Source organism: Triticum aestivum, chromosome 1B, assembly GCF_018294505.1.
Source record: "Triticum aestivum cultivar Chinese Spring chromosome 1B, IWGSC CS RefSeq v2.1, whole genome shotgun sequence".
Lineage (NCBI taxonomy): Eukaryota > Viridiplantae > Streptophyta > Magnoliopsida > Poales > Poaceae > Triticum > Triticum aestivum.
Window position 1 is genome coordinate 172,182,370 of NC_057795.1, and position 19,084 is coordinate 172,201,453.

Consider the following 19,084-nt stretch of genomic DNA (forward strand, 5'->3'; position numbering starts at 1 on the left):
TGAATTGGAGGTGGCCTTTGGAGATGAGTATGATTCCAGGGCTGAGAAATTAACGTTTGAAGTGGTTAAAATCAGGAGTCCATATCACGCTCTATTTGGGCGACCGGCTTATGCTAAATTCATGGCACGGCCGTGTTACATTTACTTACAGCTCAAGATGCCGGGTTACAAGGGCACTATCACTGTGCACGGGAGTCGAAAGGTGGCCTTGGAATGTGAAGAAGGCGACGCGGCTTACGCGGAGTCTGCCTGTGCCACGGAGGAGCTCAAATTTTATCAAGACAATGTTGACCCGGCGGATATGACCTCCCTCAAGAAACCAACTACTGAGCATGACCCGGCGTTGAAGTTTAAATAGGTCGCTGAGACAAAGCTTGTTGACTTTACCCCAGGAGATACTTCTAAGCAGTTCAGTATCAGTGCCAATTTGGATCCTAAATAGGAAAGCGCGCTCATCGAGTTCATCCGTGAGAACTGGGACATCTTTGCATGGAAAACTTCTGACATGCCGGGTGTACCGAGGGAAGTCGCTGAGCACACTCTCAATATTGATCCAAAGTATAAGTCGGTCAGGCAGTTTCTCCGACGGTTCAACGAGGAGAGACGGAAGGCTATTGGGGAAGAGGTTGCCCGGCTCTTAGCGGCCAGGTTTATTGTTGAAGTTTTTCACTCGGAGTGGTTGGCTAACCCGGTGTTAGTACTCAAGAAGAACGGCACTTGGTGGATGTGTGTGGATTACACAGACTTAAACAATGCTTGTCCAACTGATCCTTTTGCTCTCCCCCGCAATGATCAAATTATTGATGCTACGGCGGGTTGTGAACGTTTGAGCTTCTTGGATGCTTACTCTGGTTATCATCAGATCAAGATGGCAGTTAAGGACCAGGAGAAGACGGCTTTCATCACTCCGTTTGGAGCCTTCTGTTATGTATCTATGCCGTTTGGACTCAAAAGTGCCCAGGCGACGTATCAGCGGTGTGTGCAGAACTGTTTGCACGATCAAATTGGGCGTAATGTTCATGCTTACGTGGATGACATTGTGGTGAAGTCTAGAGAAACGGAAACCTTGATATCTGACTTGAAAGAGACTTTTGATAATCTCCGGGTTTACAAGATGTTGCTTAACCCGACCAAGTTTTTGTTTGGTGTACCTGCAGGCAAGCTCTTAGGTTTTCTAGTGTCAAACAGAGGCATTGAAGCTAATTCGAAGAAGATTAAGGCGATTACCTCTCTGGCTAAACCGGCGTGCATCAATGATGTTCAGCGACTGGCGGGTCGTGTTGCCGCTTTAAGCCGGTGCATAAGCCGGTTAGGTGAGAAGGCCCTTCCGTTATATCAGATGATGAAGAAACCCGACACCTTTGTCTAGAGTGATGCTGCGGATGCGGCCTTTGAAGACTTGAAGAGGCAATTGTCTGAGCCACCGGTTCTTGCGGCTCCCATTGACAGAGGGCCGTTGCTGTTATATGTGGCTGCTAATTCACGAGCGGTCAGTGTTGCCATCGTGGTGGAGCGTAAGGAGGCTGGCAAGGAGCATCTGGTTCAACGGTCGGTTTACTATGTCAGTGAGGTACTCATTGAGTCCAAACAAAGGTATCCACATTGGCAGAAACTCATTTACGGAGTGTTTATGGCCAACCGGAAGTTGAAGCAGTACTTTCAAAGTCATCCTATAACTGTGGTAAGTTCTGCCCCTTTGGGAGACATCATCCAGAATAGGGAGGCCACGGGACGAGTCGCCAAGTGGGCTATCGAGCTTGGGCCTCATGGTTAGCAGTACATGCCATGTACTGCTATTAAGTCTCAGTCTTTGGTGGACTTTATCAATGATTGGACAGAGTTGCAGGCACCTGAAGAGAAGCCAGATAACACATATTGGACTATTCACTTTGACGGGTCCAGGCAGCTAGAAGGCTTGGGGGCTGGAATTGTTTTAACTTCCCTTCAAGGTGACAAAGTTCGTTATGTACTCTGGCTTATGTTCCCATGTACTAACAATGCAGCTGAGTACGAGGCCTTACTCCACGGGCTCTGGATGGCCAAGGAGATGAACTTAAGCCGGGTAAGGTGCCTGGGCGATTCAGATCTTGTGGCTCAACAGGTGTCAGGCAAGTGGGATTCCAAGGATCCTCTCATGGCGGCTTATCGATGTGAAGTACATGCGGTGGCTGGACATTTCACGGGTTTACAAGTGGAGCACATTGATCGAAGGAAGAATGAGGTGGCTGATGCTTTAAGCCGGCTAGGATCTCAATGTAAGCCGGTGCCACCAAACACCTTTCTTGATGTTTTGCATAACCCTTCTGTCAAGGTGCCTACCGAGGAAGAACTCGCTGTGCCAGATCCGGAGGCACAACTGGTGGCAGCTCTTCATGTCATCCCGGATTGGACAGTGCCCTATTTGGCTTACATGACACGGGGTGAGTTACCTGAGGATGAGACCTTGGCAAAACAAATTGTCAGGCATTCCAAATCTATGACGATTGTTAATGACGAGTTACACCATCTAAGTGTCACTGGGGCGTTTCAGCGCTGGGTGTCGCCTGCAGAGGGACAAGAGATACTTCGTGAGATTCATGAAGGAAATTGTGGTCATCACACCGGCTCAAAATCTCTTGTGGCCAAGGCTTTCCGTCATGGTTTCTACTGGCTCACGGCTCATACTGATGCGGAGGATCTAGTCAGTAAATGTGACGGTTGTCAGAAGTTCTCACGATGTTCTCATGTGCCGGCTCAAGAATTAAGGATGATCGCAATTACTTGGCCGTTCGCAGTCTAGGGGCTTGACATGGTTGGACCTTTCAAAAGGTCTAAGGATAAAAAGACACATCTCCTGGTAGTAGTGGATAAATTTACAAAGTGGGTTGAGGCGGAGCCAGTCAGTAAGTGTGATGCAGCCACAGCGGTTCAGTTCATGAAAAAGGTGATCTTTCATTTTGGTTTCCCACACAGCATTATAACTGATAACGGTACAAATCTCTCCAAGGGAGCCATGGAAGAGTCTTGTCAAAGAGAACATATTCGGCTTGATGTTTCATCTGTTGCTCATCCTCAATCCAATGGTCAAGTGGAAAGAGCTAATCAGGATATCCTAAAGGGTATCAAGCCCCGACTCTTTGTCCTCTTAAAACGGACTCCGGGTTGTTGGGTGGAGGAGTTACCCTCTGTGCTATGGAGCATCAACACTACGCCTAACAGATCCATGGGTTACACACCTTTTTTCATGGTCTATGGAGCAGAAGCAGTTCTGCCAAGTGACATCCAACACGACTCACCCCGTGTGGCGGCTTACGTTGAGGCGGATAACAAAAAGGCTCGTCAGGATGCACTTGACTTGTTGGATGATGAGCGAGACTTGGCCATAGCCCGCTCGGCGATTTACCAGCAAGACCTGCACCGCTATCACAGCCGTCGGGTTAGGAGTAGAACCTTTCAGGAAGGCGACTTGGTACTCTGGCTCATCCAAGATCAATCTGACATGCACAAGCTATCGCCGCCTTGGGAAGGACCCTTTGTGGTCATCAAGAATCTAAACAATGGGTCATATTACCTCATTGATGTTTGAGAGCACAAAGACTCACATAAGTCGGAGGAGGAGACCCGCCGGCCGTGGAATATTGCCCATCTTCGGCCTTACTATACTTGAGCCATCGGCTCTTTAGATGTATGTATTTTTGATGATGTATATATTATATAAAGCAATAAAGCAGGACCTCTGTCCTTTTTTCCCTCAAAGAATGTTTTTATGTTTTCTTTGTCTGGTGGTGGAAACTACGAACAGGGGCCGGATCATATCTGAATCCGGCTTTCCCATTGGTCCGGCTTATGATCATATCTGAATCTAGCCATGGTCACTTGGGGGCTTCCTGTTCAAACATAGGTCGTATTTGAACCAAAGAGAACATAGCTGTCGATACCCACTTGATCGGCATACTGCCAAACCCACTTGGGGGCTTCCTGGTCATATTTGAATCAAAACTTAACTCCTTTGGGTCTGATGTGGATCGTATTTGAATCAGCTTCATTAAACAACTCTTATGGTCACTTGGGGGCTTCTTGTTCAAACATAGGTCGTATTCGAACCAAAGAGAACATAGTTGTCGATACCCACTTGATCGGTATCGCCAAAGCCACTGGGGGATATATGATCGTATCTGAATCTAAGCTTAACCCCTTTGGGACGGTTCTCTGATCGTGTTCGAATTAGGAGCCTGTGAACATTGCTTATAAATATAGTTACTTTAACTATCTTGAAACCTTCTTAAGGAGATGGTTCTTGATTCTTCCGGATTAATATTGAGCACCCCAGGTTCTAAAAGTGCTAGGTAAAGCATCATATGAGCCAGGAAGGTTATCAAAGGGTTCGCAGGTATGCTATTGTGATTATAAAACAATCATAAATAGGCCTATATATGATGTCTTTGTGTTATGTTCCGGGTTATCAATACTCTATAAACCCCTGGCGCGGTAAACCGCCCAGAAAATTTTGCTTGTTTTATGTACAGGACAAGGCAAAACAAATTTAACATCAAGGACACAAACGATCAACATAAGCCGGAAATATATAACAATGGCGGTTTTCCGAAAGTGTTAAAGCGCCATAAACATGCGCGAAGGCATGGCAAACATTGAGAGGTTTTTCTGTCCTATTACAAGACTCCCCGAATCTGAATAAGTGAAGCATTGTTTTTCAAGATTATGAAACACCTGGCGATTTATTCCTTCGGCGGGCTTGAAGACTCCGGGTTATCCTTCTCCGCCTCTTCATCGGTTGTTTTGTCCTGGAAGGTGGATGAGGCCCAGTCAATGCCGCTCAAGGATTCAAATTTAGCCTCATCATCTATTGAACCAGCTGGGTCCACTTCAGGGGCAAAGGTATGCTTACGCGTTGGAGGGATCCGGCTGACTTGGTCATATGAAACGTTTGGGATTCTCCGGTTCTCGCTATCATAGCCCGGCGAATACTTAGTGAGATCAGTATCATTCCCAATGAGAGTCGCCAAGGGACGCACGACTTTGACACAGGCGCTGAAGTCTTGATCATAAAATACAGTGCCATCCTCCTTCAGGCTTGGATATCCAAGAGTGAGATCAGCCAAGTCAAGTTCTGGCACCCATGCCTTTGCCCGGCTTAATGCGGCCACGGCTCCGGCTCTGGCAGATGCCTGCCTTAAATCCTGGATCCATTGAGGTAGCACTGCGAGATGCTTCAGCACATCTTGTAGGAGGCGAGGAGTAGTATTTGATAAGGCCACAATAGCCAAGGCACGTTGTGACCCGGAGTACAGCTGCTCCACTAAGGTGTAAACCGCCTTAAGCTTGATCAGCATGTTTTGCTTGAGGTTGGTACTCCTGGGGCCTGTATGTTCATAAGCATAACAGTAAGCCGAAGATAACTATCACAATAATCCTTGGAAGATTACAATGTTTAAGGTTTTTCAGAGTGACTTACCGAAGATGGCTGACACCATTTGGGAAATCTGCCGTTTTAAGTCGGACAGTTCGGTTGTTGCTTCTGCAAGAGATGCTTCTGCCGCCTCGGCCCGAGTCACTAGTGAAACCCTTTCATCAACCCAAGTTTTCTTCTCCGATTCAAAAAATTTCTTCAATTTCTCTTGTTCAGAGATGCTGAATTCGAACTTGGAGTTTGCTTTCTGAGTTTCAAGCTCTCAAAGTTTCAGCTGGCTCTTCAGGTCGGCAATCTCCAACTCAAATTGACTTATGGTGGCCTGTATTGGCACCAGGTTATGGTGAGAATCATGATAAGGTAACATTCAAGTCCCAAACACTTTACAAGTAAAGATATTTGGCACTTGGGCGTTAATGCATGCTTAATTATTTTTTTATTTTTAACCTATCCTACCAAGTCATACATATTAAGTCTCAAGCACTTTACAAGTAAAGATACTTGACACTTGGGGGCTAATGTGTAACACAAATTCAAAGTTTCATGCTATCACCGGGTTAAATGTATTCACTTTAAACTGGACAACTGAGCAGTAAGTAGATTTCTAAGTCTACAGCATATTCATTCATAAGCAATAGACTTGGGGGCTGGTACAGTAAGTAAGGGTCAGGAAAAAAGCATAAGTTATACCTCATATTTGTGTTGTATTTGTTTTACCATGTCAATTTCCAGGTCACGACTATTGTGCACTTGGTTCAGATAGCCCGAGACTATATCACCAATGCTTAGGTGAGTATAATCAGTGATGTCCTGTTTTGCTTTTCGACGTTGGGCAAACTCCTCCTTGGTAGTGCATTGGGCAAGAACAGTAGGCCGGCCCGGTTCAACATATTGACTTTTCACAAATTCAACTTCCGGGTCAGTCATCTTGACCGGGCTAGGAATTTCTGGGTTATTAGCATTGTGGATAACGTCTTCTGCAGGCGGATTAGAGGTTGGCACCGGAATATTAGAAGCCGGCTCAGGTGCTGGCTGATGAGTGGAACTGTTAGGAGTAGATGAGCCAAGCACCGGCTCAGCGACCACCGAATCTTGGGACAGTTTGTTTTTCTTTGCCCTCTTGCTGGGCTTCACTTGCAGGCTGTCAATCAAAGTAGAAGGATGAGTGTTTAGATATAAATATGAAAAAGCTTAAAGTAAGAAAGGTTATATTACCCGGGAGCCGTTTTGAAAGTCGGCATGTTTGATTGCATCGACTCGTCAGAAGAAGGAGAGGTTTCCTGATAATTGGGGTCGGATGAATTGAGAGGTTGGTGAATCAAACCCGCCAAAGGTAAAGCAGAACGTAAGTCAGAGATAACCTCAGTCCGACGCTTCCTGGTTATATCGGGTAAGCCGGAGGAGAGTTCTGCGTCTTGAGTGGCCCGAGTCTGCCTCCGGTTCTCAAGCTGTTGTTGCTTCAAAAGAAATTGAGGATCTTGGTAAGCTAGAGGATGTGAAAATCTTACTTTCCGGGTCGGCCTTCGGATTTTTTGCTTTGGAAAAGGCTCTGAGTCGGAGGAGATTATAGTTACCTCTTCGTAAATTGCTTGACTGTTCCCTGTATCCTCCTGAAAGGATAGAATGTCAGTAGAGTAACAACAAAGGAGTTAAGAAAATCAAAAGGTTACCTCTTCATCATCCGAAGAAGAGTCATCCAATTTAAGCATATCAGAGGCGATGGGTTTCTTCTTCTTTGAGGTGCCCGTCTTGACGGCTTTCCTTTCAGTTTTCTTGGCTGCCCTGGCCTGTTTGGCAGCCTCATGGTCATACTTGACCTTCCAGAAATTATCACCGGCCTGTGGAAAAAGATAAGGAATCATAAGTACAAGAAGTTATAACATGTTAAAGAGTATTTATGAGGTTCGGTAACTTACCGCAGGGGCCGGGTTCTTCTTCCAGAAGGGAAGTAAGCCGAAGGCATTACTAGTCCCCTCCTTCAACAGTGACTGGGTTGTAGCATCTACCACATCATCTGGTAAGTCGTCGGGACTATGACGCATTGGATCATCCTTCTCGCCTGTGTAAGTACACATTAAGCTGGAGCGGCGGCTTAATAGTAGTATCCGCCAAGTGACCCAGACTCAAACCAGATCGATGTCATTTAGTCCGTTTCCTAGAAGAGCTTTGATCTTCCTGATGGTGGGGTTGAGAGGCAGGCGCTCAACAGCGGATAACTTATCTGCCAGCAGATGATTGGATTCAAGGCGTAGGGCGCGGAAGCCGGGCAAAGGCTTCTCATCAGCCGGTGACGTGTCTTGATAGTAGAACCATGTTTGGTTCCAATCTTTCGGGTGACTCGACAGCTTAGCGTAAGGGAAAAGACAATCTCTCCGCCGCTGGATTGAGATGCCGCCAAGCTCAAGACTAGGCTCGTTGGCACGTTCATTCTGCCGGTTCAAGTAAAAAAGTTCTCTGAACAACAGCAGACTTGGCTCCTCTCCCAGGTACACCTCGCAGAAGACTTGGAAATTGCAAAGGTTTGACACAGAATTGGGTCCAATGTCTTGAGGTCTAAGATCAAAGAAATTCAGAACTTCCCTGAAGAATTTTGAGCCGGGAGGGGCAAATCCCCGGTTCATGTGATCCGTGAAAACTATGACCTCCCCTTCTTTGGGTTGAGGCTTCTCTTCAGACGTGTCAGCAGCGCGATAAGACATGACCTCCTTTTTTGGCAGGTGGCCAGACTTCACGAACTAAGCCAGTTTACTTTTGGAGACTGCGGATGGGACCCAATTGCAGGTCACAGGGGCCTTGGCCGCCTTAGGAGCCATGATGACAATTGGCCTATGACAAAATAAGAAGTTCCGGTTCAAATTTTAAACCGAGAGACATATCCCAATTATTTAAGGTAGTGGCTTATGAAGGGGCCTAATGACATAAGGATGACTGTGCAACAATACTTAAGCCGCTACGAGTATCCAGAGCAGTTCAAAAATTCTTAAAGTCATGAGAAGCAAGCAAGGCTTACAAATCAGTATCACTTATTTAAACCGGACACCTGGGCAGTTGCGTTTAAAGGCATTTACCAGAAGAAGCCTTCCGGGTGATAGAAACAAGTTTCACAAACGACAACTATTACTCTGGATCAAATTATTGCTCTGAAAGGAAAATTTTATAGACCTAAAAGCAGGGCTGAGAAGTTCATGCACTCGAAGAGGGTTTCCAAGCAAGGGAAATGAGATCTGTTTGTATGCAGGATCAACACAAACACGTGCCGCAGTAGTTGTACATAGCTTTTACGATCCAAACAAGGCATTGGAGGTGCAAACTAGCAAGGGTTTGCGTCGGGTGGTGATGAACGCCGACGAACTCAACAGGGTTCCAATGCAGATCTACAAAAAGGAAGGAGAGGAACTCACGGATTTGGACGAGCTGCGGAGGTTCGCCGTCGATTTTTGGTCAGAATCAGGTTGATGTAGCGGCCTGAGTCGGTGAAGACGAGGGGTTCGACGGCGGCGGCGGAGCTCGAGGGGAAGCAAGAGGAAAAAGACGACCGAAGGGGGAGAATGGAGAAGACCTAAGTCGCGCCTATTTATAGGGAGAGGATTACTGAGATGGCGCGGGAAACGAGGAGATAAGAATTACTATCCAGCAGTCCCGACGCCTCGATTTTTGGAACAATCAATAAAGCAGAGATCCGTTGAAGGATACGATGGAATAAAATATGAGTTTTATTAAACATGATGTCATGGTGATTTGACCCGGAACCAGATGATGACGTCTCGGCGGGTTAAAGTTTTTGCATAGTCAGAAAACTGAAGATTCATGTTTTAAGGTATTTTAAGATTGACATGAACAGGTTCAAATCAATCTGGGGCCTAATGTTGGAGATATAACTATTTGTAAACCACCCAGGAGGGGTCGGGTTACGCAAAGAAGGTTTGCTAGAAAGAAGCCCAAGGCCAAACATCAAGATGGCGGTTCAGTAAAGGGCTGAAGGCCCACAGGCGACTTAAGGCTCGTTGTAGTAAACCGCCATAATGGCATGACTTGTATCATAAGGTATATTTAACTAGTCACCGAGACGGATACTATTTATAAGCCGACCGGGACTCTGTAAGCCGCAGGGCGTCAACCCGTGTATATAAGGGGACGACCTGATGGCGGCTTAGGGAAAGAAACAACTCATCAAGAGCCAGGCATAGCATATCTCGCTCCCTGGTCATCGAAACATCAATACCAACCCAACTAGACGTAGGCCTTACCTTCACGTAAGGGGCCGAACTAGTATAAACCCTCTCGTGTCCTTTGTCCCGTTTAACCCCTTCAAGCTTCCTAGTTGCGATGGCTCCACAACTAAGTCCTTTCACGAGGACATCTGACGTGACAATTCCACGACAGGCGCCGTTGCCGGGAAGGCTTCCACCAAGTCAAGTCAAGATTCAACCTCCCGCCAACATGTGATTTCTGGCGCCGTTGCCGGGGAGGTCATCGGTCAAGTCAAGACATACCAAGTACCCATCACAAACCCATCTCCCTCGCATTTACATTATTTGCCATTTGCCTCTCATTTTCCTCTCCCCCACTTCACCCTTGCCGTTTTATTCTCCCTCTCTTTCCCAATCTCCTCCTCTCTTTTCGCTTTCCTTCTTTTGTGTGCTTGTGTGCTTGTTTGACCTTATGGCTTCACCTAAGGGTCCTGACCACCTTCTCAGAAGGATGGATCAGATTGAATCAAATATTAGAAGCTTTATGAATTTGCAATTTGAGCACAATAATTTCTTTAGAAAAGAACTTAAGGAATAAAAAAGTTTTTTTGGGTTTATGAACAAAGAGCTTGATGATATGAATAAAGAATTTTATGGTGTTAACGCTCAAATCACCCGGCTTGAAAATGCTATATATAGCCAAAATTTCTGACAAGCAAGCCACCTTAGTCAATAAGATGGCCGCTAAACCAGAAAAAATACGTGAAAATAATGATAAGGATCTTAAAGTTATTGATGCATCTCCGATTAGATCTATGTTTTGCAATATGCATTTTTATTATTATGGGACTGATGATGAATCAACTATGCCTAGAAGGCGTCCCAAGAATTCGGAATCTTTAGATCTTGATGCTAAATTTGGTAAAAGTGAGATTGGAGAATCCTCAACTTCCAATAATATTTAACCTACTATCTCGGATTTCAAGGAATTTGATTATGATAATTGCTCTTTAAAAGGTTGTATTTCCTTGTTGCAATCCATTGTTAATTCTCCTCATGCTTATAGTCAAAATAAAGCTTTTACCAAACATAGCATTGATGCCTTGATGCAATCTTATGATGAAAAACTTAATTTGGAAGTTTATATACCTAGAAAACTTAATGATGAGTGGGAACCAACTATAAAGTTTAGAATTAAAGATTATGAGTGTTTTGCTTTGTGTGATTTGGGTGCTAGTGTTTCCATGATTTCGAAAACTTTATGTGATATTCTAGGTTTCCACGATCTTGATGATTGCTCTTTAAATTTGCACCTTGTAGATTCCACCATTAAAAAGCCTATGGGAAGAATCAATGATGTTCTTATTGTTGCAAATAGAAATTTGGTGCCCGTAGATTTTATCGTTCTTGATATAGATTGCAATCTTTCTTGCCCTATTATTCTTGGTAGACCTTTCGCTAGAACGATTGGTGCGATTATTGATATGAAGGAAGGGAATATTAGATTCCAATTTCCATTAAAGAAAGGCATGGAGCACTTTCCAATAAAGAAAGTCAAATTAACTTATGAATCTATCATGCGTGCTACTTATGAATTTAGTGCCAAAGATGGCACTCGTTAGATCTATCGTTGCTTTTATGCCTAGCTAGGGGCGTTAAACGATAGCGCTAGTTGGGAGGCAACCCGATTTTTCTTTATGTTTTTTGTTTTTGCTCCTGTTTAGTAATAAATATTGCATCTACCTTCTGGTTATATGTGTTTTTATCTTTTAATTAGTGTTTGTGCCAAGTAGAACCTATAGGATAACCTACGATGATAGTTGATTTGATTCTGCTGAAAAACTGAAGCTTTGCGCGCACGAATATAATTTTGTTAAATCACAGGACGTGCTTTTGCATTGATTCTTTTTGCTGTTGTTCAATAAACAAATTTTCCAGGACTTCCTATTTTGGTAGGATATTTAAAGTTCCAGAAGTTTGCGTTAGTTACAGATTGCTACAGACTGTTCTGTTTTTGACAGGTTCTGTTTTTCGTGTGTTGTTTGCTTGTTTCAATGCATCTATGGCTAGTAAATTAGTCTATAAACCATAAAGAAGTTGGAATACAGTAGGTTTAAAACCAATATAAATAAAGAATGATTTCATTGAAGTACATTATGTGGTGGTTTTGTTTTCTTTCACTATCGGAGCTTATAAGATTTCCTGTTGAGTTTTGTGTTGGTGAAGTTTTCAAGTTTTGGGTAAAGCTTTTATGGACTATGGAATAAGGAGTGGCAAGAGCCTAAGCTTGGGGATGCCCATGGCACCCTAAGATATTCAAGGATAGCCAAAAGCCTAAGCTTGGGATGCCCCGGGAAGGCATCCTCTCTTTCGTCTTCGTTCATTGGTAACTTTAGTTGGAGCTATATTTTTATTCGCCACATGATATGTGTTTTGCTTGGAGCATCGTGTATTATATTAGTCTTTGATTTTTAGTTTACCACAATCATCCTTGCTGTACACACCTTTTTGGAGAAGCCTATTTGATTAGAATTTGCTAGAATACTCTATGTGCTTCACTTATATCTTTTGAGCTTGATAGTTTTTGCTCTAGTGCTTCACTTATATCTTTTAGAGCATGGTGGTGTCTTAATTTTGAAGAAATTGCTAGTCTCTCATGCTTCACTTATATTATTTTTAGAGTCCTTTAGAACAGCATGGTATTTGCTATTATCATAAAGTTGGTCCTAGAATGATGAGCATCCAAGTTGGGTATAATAAAAACTATCATAGGAAGTGAATTGGATGCTATGATCAATTTGATGATTGACAATTGTTTTGAGATTTGGAGGTAGTGATATTAAAGTCATGCTAGTTGGGTGATTATGAATTCAAAGAATGCTTGTGTTGAAGTTAGCAAGTCCCGTAGCATGCACGTATGGTTAAAGTTGTGTAACAAATTTGAAACATGAAGTGTACCTGGCTTGTGCATCCTTATGAGTGGCGGTCGGGGACGAGCGATGGTCTTTTCATACCAATCTATCCCCCTAGGAGCATGCGCGTAGTACTTGATTTTTGATGACTTCTAAATTTTTACAATAAGTATATGAGTTCTTTTGATTAATGTTGAGTCCATGGATTATACGCACTTTTACTATTCCATCATTGCTAGCCTCTTTGGTACCGTGCATTGCCCTTTCTCACCATGAGAGTTGGTGCAAACTTCGCCGGTGCATCCAAACCCCGTGATACGATACGCTCTATCACACATAAACCTCCTTATATCTTCCTCAAAACAGCCACCATACCTACCTATTATGGCATTTCCATAGCATTCCGAGATATATTGCCATGCAACTTTCCACCGTTCCGTTCATCATCATGACATACTTTACTTTTGTTATATTGCCATTGCATGATCATGTAGTTGACATCGTATTTGTGGCAAAGCCACCATGCATTATTTTTCATACATGTCACTCTTGATTCATTGCACCATCCCGCTACACCACCGGAGGCATTCATATAGAGTCATATCTTGTTCTAGTTTCGAGTTGTAATTCTTATGTTGTAATCTATAGAAGTGTGATGATCATCATTATTAGAGCATTGCCCAAAGAAAAGAAAAAGAAAGAAAAAAAAGGAAGAAAGGCCCAAAAAAAATAAACAAAAGAAAAAAAGAAAATAAATAAAAAGGCCAATGTTACTATCTCTTTTTCCACACTTGTGCTTCAAAGTAGCACCTTGTTCTTCATGTAGTGAGTCTCATATATTGTGCTTCGAAGTAGCACCATGTTTTTCATATAGTGAGTCTCATAAGTTATCTTTTTCATAATAGTGGAAATTTTTCATTATAGAACTTGGCTTGTATATTCCTACGATGGGCTTCCTCAAATGCCCTAGGTCTTCGTGAGCAAGCAAGTTGGATGCACACCCACAAGTTTTCTTTTGTTGAGCATTCATTTATAGCTCTAGTGCATCCGTTGCATGGCAATCCCTACTCCTCATGTTGACATCAATTGATGGGCATCTCCATAGCCCGTTGATTATCCTCGTCAATGTGAGACTTTCTCCTTTTTTGTCTTCTCCACACAATCCCCATCATCATATTCTATGCCACCCATAGTGCTATATCCATGGCTCATGCTCATGTATTGCGTGAAGGTTGAAAAAGTTTGAGATTATTTAAGTATGAAACAATTGCTTGGCTTGTCATCGGGGGTATAGAAGTTGGGAACATCTTTGTGTGACGAAAATGAAGAATAGCCTAACTATATGATTTTGTAGGGATGAACTTTATTTTGCCATGTTATTTTGAGAAGACATGATTACTTTGATTAGTATGCTTGAAGTATTACTATTTCTTTTATCAATATTAACTTTTATTTTGTATTCATTTGGATCTGAACATTCATGTCACAATAAAGAAAATTACATTATGAATTATGCTAGGTAGCATTCCACATCAAAAATTCTCTATTTTATCATTTACCTACTCGAGGACAAGCAGGAATTAAGCTTGGGGATGCTTGATATGTCTCCAACGTATCTATAATTTTTCATTGTTCCATGCTATTATATTACCCCTTTTAGATGTTTATGGGCTTTATTTTACACATTTATATCATTTTTGGGACTAACCTACTAACCGGAGGCCCAACCCATATTGCTGTTTTTTTACCTATTTCAGTATTTCGAAGAAAAGGAATATCAAACGGGGTCCAAACGGAATGAAACCATCGGGAGCGTGATTTTTGGAACGAACGTGATCCAGAGGACTTGGAGTGCAAGTCAAGAAGCAGTCGAGGAAGCCACGAGATAGGAGGCCGCGCCCCCCCTATAGGGCGCACGCCCCCTGTCTCGTGGGCCCCTCGGGCGGCCACCGACGTACTTCTTCCTCCTATATATACCTACGTACCCTGAAAACATCCAGGAGCACCACAACACACAATTTCCACCGCCGTAACCTTCTGTATCCGCGAGATCTCATCTTGGAGCCTTTGTCGGCACTCTGCCGGGGGGGGGGGGATCGACCACGGAGGGCATCTACATCAACATCCTTGCCCCTCCGATGAGTTGTGAGCAGTTTACCACAGACCTACGGGTCCATAGTTATTAGCGAGATGGCTTCTTCTCCCTTTTTGGATCTCAATACAATGTTCTCCCCCTCTCTTGTGGATATCTATTTGATGTAAACTCTTTTTGCGGTGTGTTTGTCGAGATCTGATGAATTGTGGGTTTATTATCAAGTTTATCTATGAATAATATTTGAATTTTCTCTGAATTATTTTATGTATGATTGAGTTATCTTTGCAAGTCTCTTCGAATTATCAGTTTGGTTTGGCCTACTAGATTGGTCTTTCTTGCTTAGCTTTGGGTTCAATCTTGCGGTGTCCTTATCCAATGACAGAAAGGGTTGCAAGGCACGTATTGTATTGTTGCCATCGAGGATAACAAGATGGAGTTTATATCATATTGCATGAGTTTATCCCTCTACATCATGTCATCTTGCTTAATGCGTTACTCTGTTCTTATGAACTTAATACTCTAGATGCAGGCAGGAGTCGGTCGATGTGTGGAGTAATAGTAGTAGATGCAGGCAGGAGTCGGCCTACTTGTTATGGACGTGATGCCTATATACATGATCATGCCTAGATAATCTCATAACTATGCACTTTTCTATCAATTGCTCGACAGTAATTTGTTCACCCACCGTAATACTTATGCTATCTTGAGAGAAGCCTCTAGTGAAACCTATGGCCCCCGGGCCTATCTCTTATCATATTTGCTTTCAATCTACTTTTATTTGCATCTTTTCTTTTTGCATCTATATTATAAAATACCAAAAATATATTTATCTTATCATACTATCTTTATTAGATCTCACTTTCGCAAGTGGCCGTGAAGGGATTGAGAACCCCTTTATTGCGTTGGTTGTGAGTTGTCAGTTTGTTTGTGTAGGTGTGTGGGACTTTTGAGGAGCCTCCTACTGGATTGATACCTTGGTTCTCAAAACTGAGGGAAATACTTACGCTACACTTGCTGCATCACCCTCTCCTCTTCGAGGAAAACCAATGCAAGCTCAAGACGTAGCAAGCACCTGTGCAAGCCGTCCGTCAAGCCATCGCCGGACTCCGAGTCCATCCACGTTTTAGACGACCCGGCCGCACCTCAAGCTGGCACGAGGACTGCTGAACCCGGCCCGGGGGCTGCTCAGCTTGACCCGACCACCATCGTCCTAGACCCAGCCGTCGCCATCCCCGACCCGGGGCTACTCAACCCGGCTCGGGGGCTGCCGACTCGGAACCTGCCCTGGTGGCCGTCTTCGCCGTGGTCACGGCCCCATCTTGGGCCCTCCCGATATTAGAATTTGTGTAGAATGGGGTTCTTCCCATGGATGAGGTCGAAGCTCGCCAAATACAGTACCTGGCGTCCGCCTACAGCATCATCAACAACGAACTCGTCAAGCGTAGCTCCACCGGCGTGTTGCAGCGCTGCGTCGAGCAGGAAAAGGGCATCGACATCCTCCTCAACATACATCAGGGCGAGTGCGGGCACCACGCCGCATCATGATCCTTGGTGGCCAAGGTGTTCCGCCATGGTTTCTACTGGCCCACGGCCCTCCAAGACGCCGAGTCGCTCGTCCTCAAGTGTGAGGGATGCCGGCGCTTCAGCAAACGCAGCCACCAGCCGGCGTCAGCACTCCGCACCATATCAATCACCTGGCCCTTCGCGGTCTGGGGACTCAACATGGTGGGACCCTTCAAAATCGCTCGAGGCGGCATGACGCACCTGCTGGTGGCAGTGGACAAATTCACCAAGTGGATCGAGGTAAGACCAATCAAGAAACTGGACAGGCCAACAGCCATCCGGTTCATCAAGGTCATAGCGGTGCGCTGCGGCATGCCGAACATCATCATCACCGACAACGGCACCAACTTCTCCAAGGGCGCGCTCGAGTAGTACTGCTCTGTCTCTGGCATCCGCCTCGACCTAGCCTCCGTTGCGCATCCGCAGTCCAACGGGCAGGTCGAGTGGGCCAACGGACTCATCCTGTCCGGCGTCAAGCCGCGACTCATCGAGCCACTCATCCGCTCACCCGGCAGCTGGCTTGACGAGTTGCCGGCTGTTCTCTGGAGTCTACGCACCACGCCGAATCGGTCTACCGGGTTCACCCCGTTCCTCCTCGTCTATGGAACCGAAGCCGTCATCCCGACCGACATCGAGTTCGACTTGCCGCGCGTCGTGATGTACACCGAAGCCGAAGCCAGAGAAGCCCGCGAAGATGGCGTCAACCTGCTCGAGGAAGCACGCCTCCAGGCGCTCAGTCGCTCGGCCATCTACCAGCAAGGCCTGAGGCACTACCATAGCAAGAAGATCAAGCCCCTCGCATTCCGCAAGGGCAACCTCGTCCTCCGACTCGTCCAAGAGCAGGCAGGCCAGCACAAGCTGTCCCATCCATGGGAGGTCCCATTCATCGTGAGCAGGGCCTTGTGTGACCGCAATGCCTACTACCTCATCAATGCGCGCAAGTCAAGGAAGCGCAAGAAGGACACCGCCGGTGAAGAAATGACCCGGCCGTGGAACGCGGAACTCCTCCACCCATTTTACAGTTAGCCGCATGAGTGTATGTATCGTCGCCTTTTGTAAACGCATGAAACTACGGGGTCCCCGAATGAGGCTCGGGGGCTGCCTTTTGTCGACCAATTTGTTGTGCCCCTATTTTTTCTGCATCACTACACCACTGAACCCGGTCACCGGTCCAACTCGCTCGACCCGGGGGCTCGGGGGCTGGCCGGCTCGATCGCCACCCCGCCGCCTTACTTAGTGATTCCTGATAAAAGTTAGGATGCCGCAGTCCCTCACTTCGCCCTAAAGCCACAGATCCAGCTTTGGCTGTCAGCTGGCAAGCACAACGGGCCAAAGCTCCTTTGCGCTTCATACACTAAGTCAAAGGTTGTCGGGTCGATCAACCCGGCCCGCTATTCATCAAATGAACAATCGCACAACCGGCTGCTCGCCAACCGGCTTTGCCGGATTGCCGCCAGCCGGCCCAGTGGGTGTTTCGCTCGCGCTCAGCGTTTCGAGGAACCCAAGTCCTGCGCGCTCCTCTCGAAGAACTGAACTCCTTGTCACGGACCGGAGCCTCGGCCATCTGACTCGCAGGGGGGAGGTTTGAGAAAGGAAAAGCGCATGAAATCGGTCCAAAAACGGAAGGCAAAAAGAAAAAGCACCCACGACATTCACACAAATACTTAAGAAAAGGCCCAAGGCCCAAGTTCATTACACCCCAAAACCCCCAGTGGGTGGGTGGACCTGCTACTTACAGTGGGTGGGTCGCGACGTCAACGGCTCTCCCCTGGCAGCCTCCGGGTCCAGCAAGGTGCCGGTCTCCTCCTTGGCATCCGCGTCGCGGTAGATGCTCGTATCCTCTGAGCTCCCCTCCGGATCATGGAGGAGCAAGCCGTAGTCATCACCGTCCACGACCCTGCCGTCTTTCGTCCGCTCCTGATGGAACACGTTGTGGAAGGCGAACTAGGCGATGTAGCTGGCCCGGGAGGCGATCCGACCGGCTTGCTCCTGTAGAAGCTGCTCCGAACCAGCCCGCTGGCCCATCAATGCATCCAGCTGCAGGTCTGGATGCTAGGACAGCGCGAAGCGGAGCGCCTTCTCAGCTCCGGCACAAGCGGCGGAGACGCGCCACTCGCCAAGACGGTCCGGGCCTGTCTCCAACCAACGCGCCAGACGCGAGAAGCTGCTCGGTTGGACGGAGCCTGGCCATAGGGCCGTCGTCATCATGGTGCCTGCCGGGGACAACCACTCCATCTGCGTTCCCAGGACCCGCAGGCGGGCCTCAACGGCGGCGATGATCTCCGGGAAGGTCCAGACCGCCTGTCGACCCGTCCCAGACCCAACGACGCCGGTCGGGTCGCGCTGATAGCGGACGGCTTCCTCCTCCAGCCGCTGCGTCTCCGGGAAGGCCCTTGCCGCAAAAGAAGAAGCAAGTTAGAAGAAGAAGACCAAAGAAGAAAGGCCGGATCCCAACACGGCAAACTACAAGAAAAAGCACGTCGCTCCCGCTCGATGGCGCGGTCGCGCTCCTCAAGCGCCTTCTCCAGATTGGCCACCTTGGCAAGGGCTGCCTTCAGCTCGGCGTCCTTGTCGTCGGCCGCCTTCTCGGCCGCCTGGCAGTGACGGGCCTCGTCCTCACGGGCCCCCTCAGTCGTGGTAACCTGCCCCTGCAGGCGTTCCACCTCGGCCTGGAGCCGGCCCTTGTCGTCGGCCAGCTGGCCATGCTGTTGGTCCGCCTCCACCAGGGCCCGCTGCGCCTCCGCGACCTTGGAGGCTTCCTCCTTGAGGAGCCCCACCTCGGCCTCAAGACGGCTCTTGTGACCCGCCAGCTGCTCATGCAGCCGGTTGTCCTCGTCAAGAGACCGCCGAGCCGCGACCGCCTCCGGCCTCGCCTGCACCGCCTTGACGCCAAGAAGGCCGGTGTCGGCAACAAGCC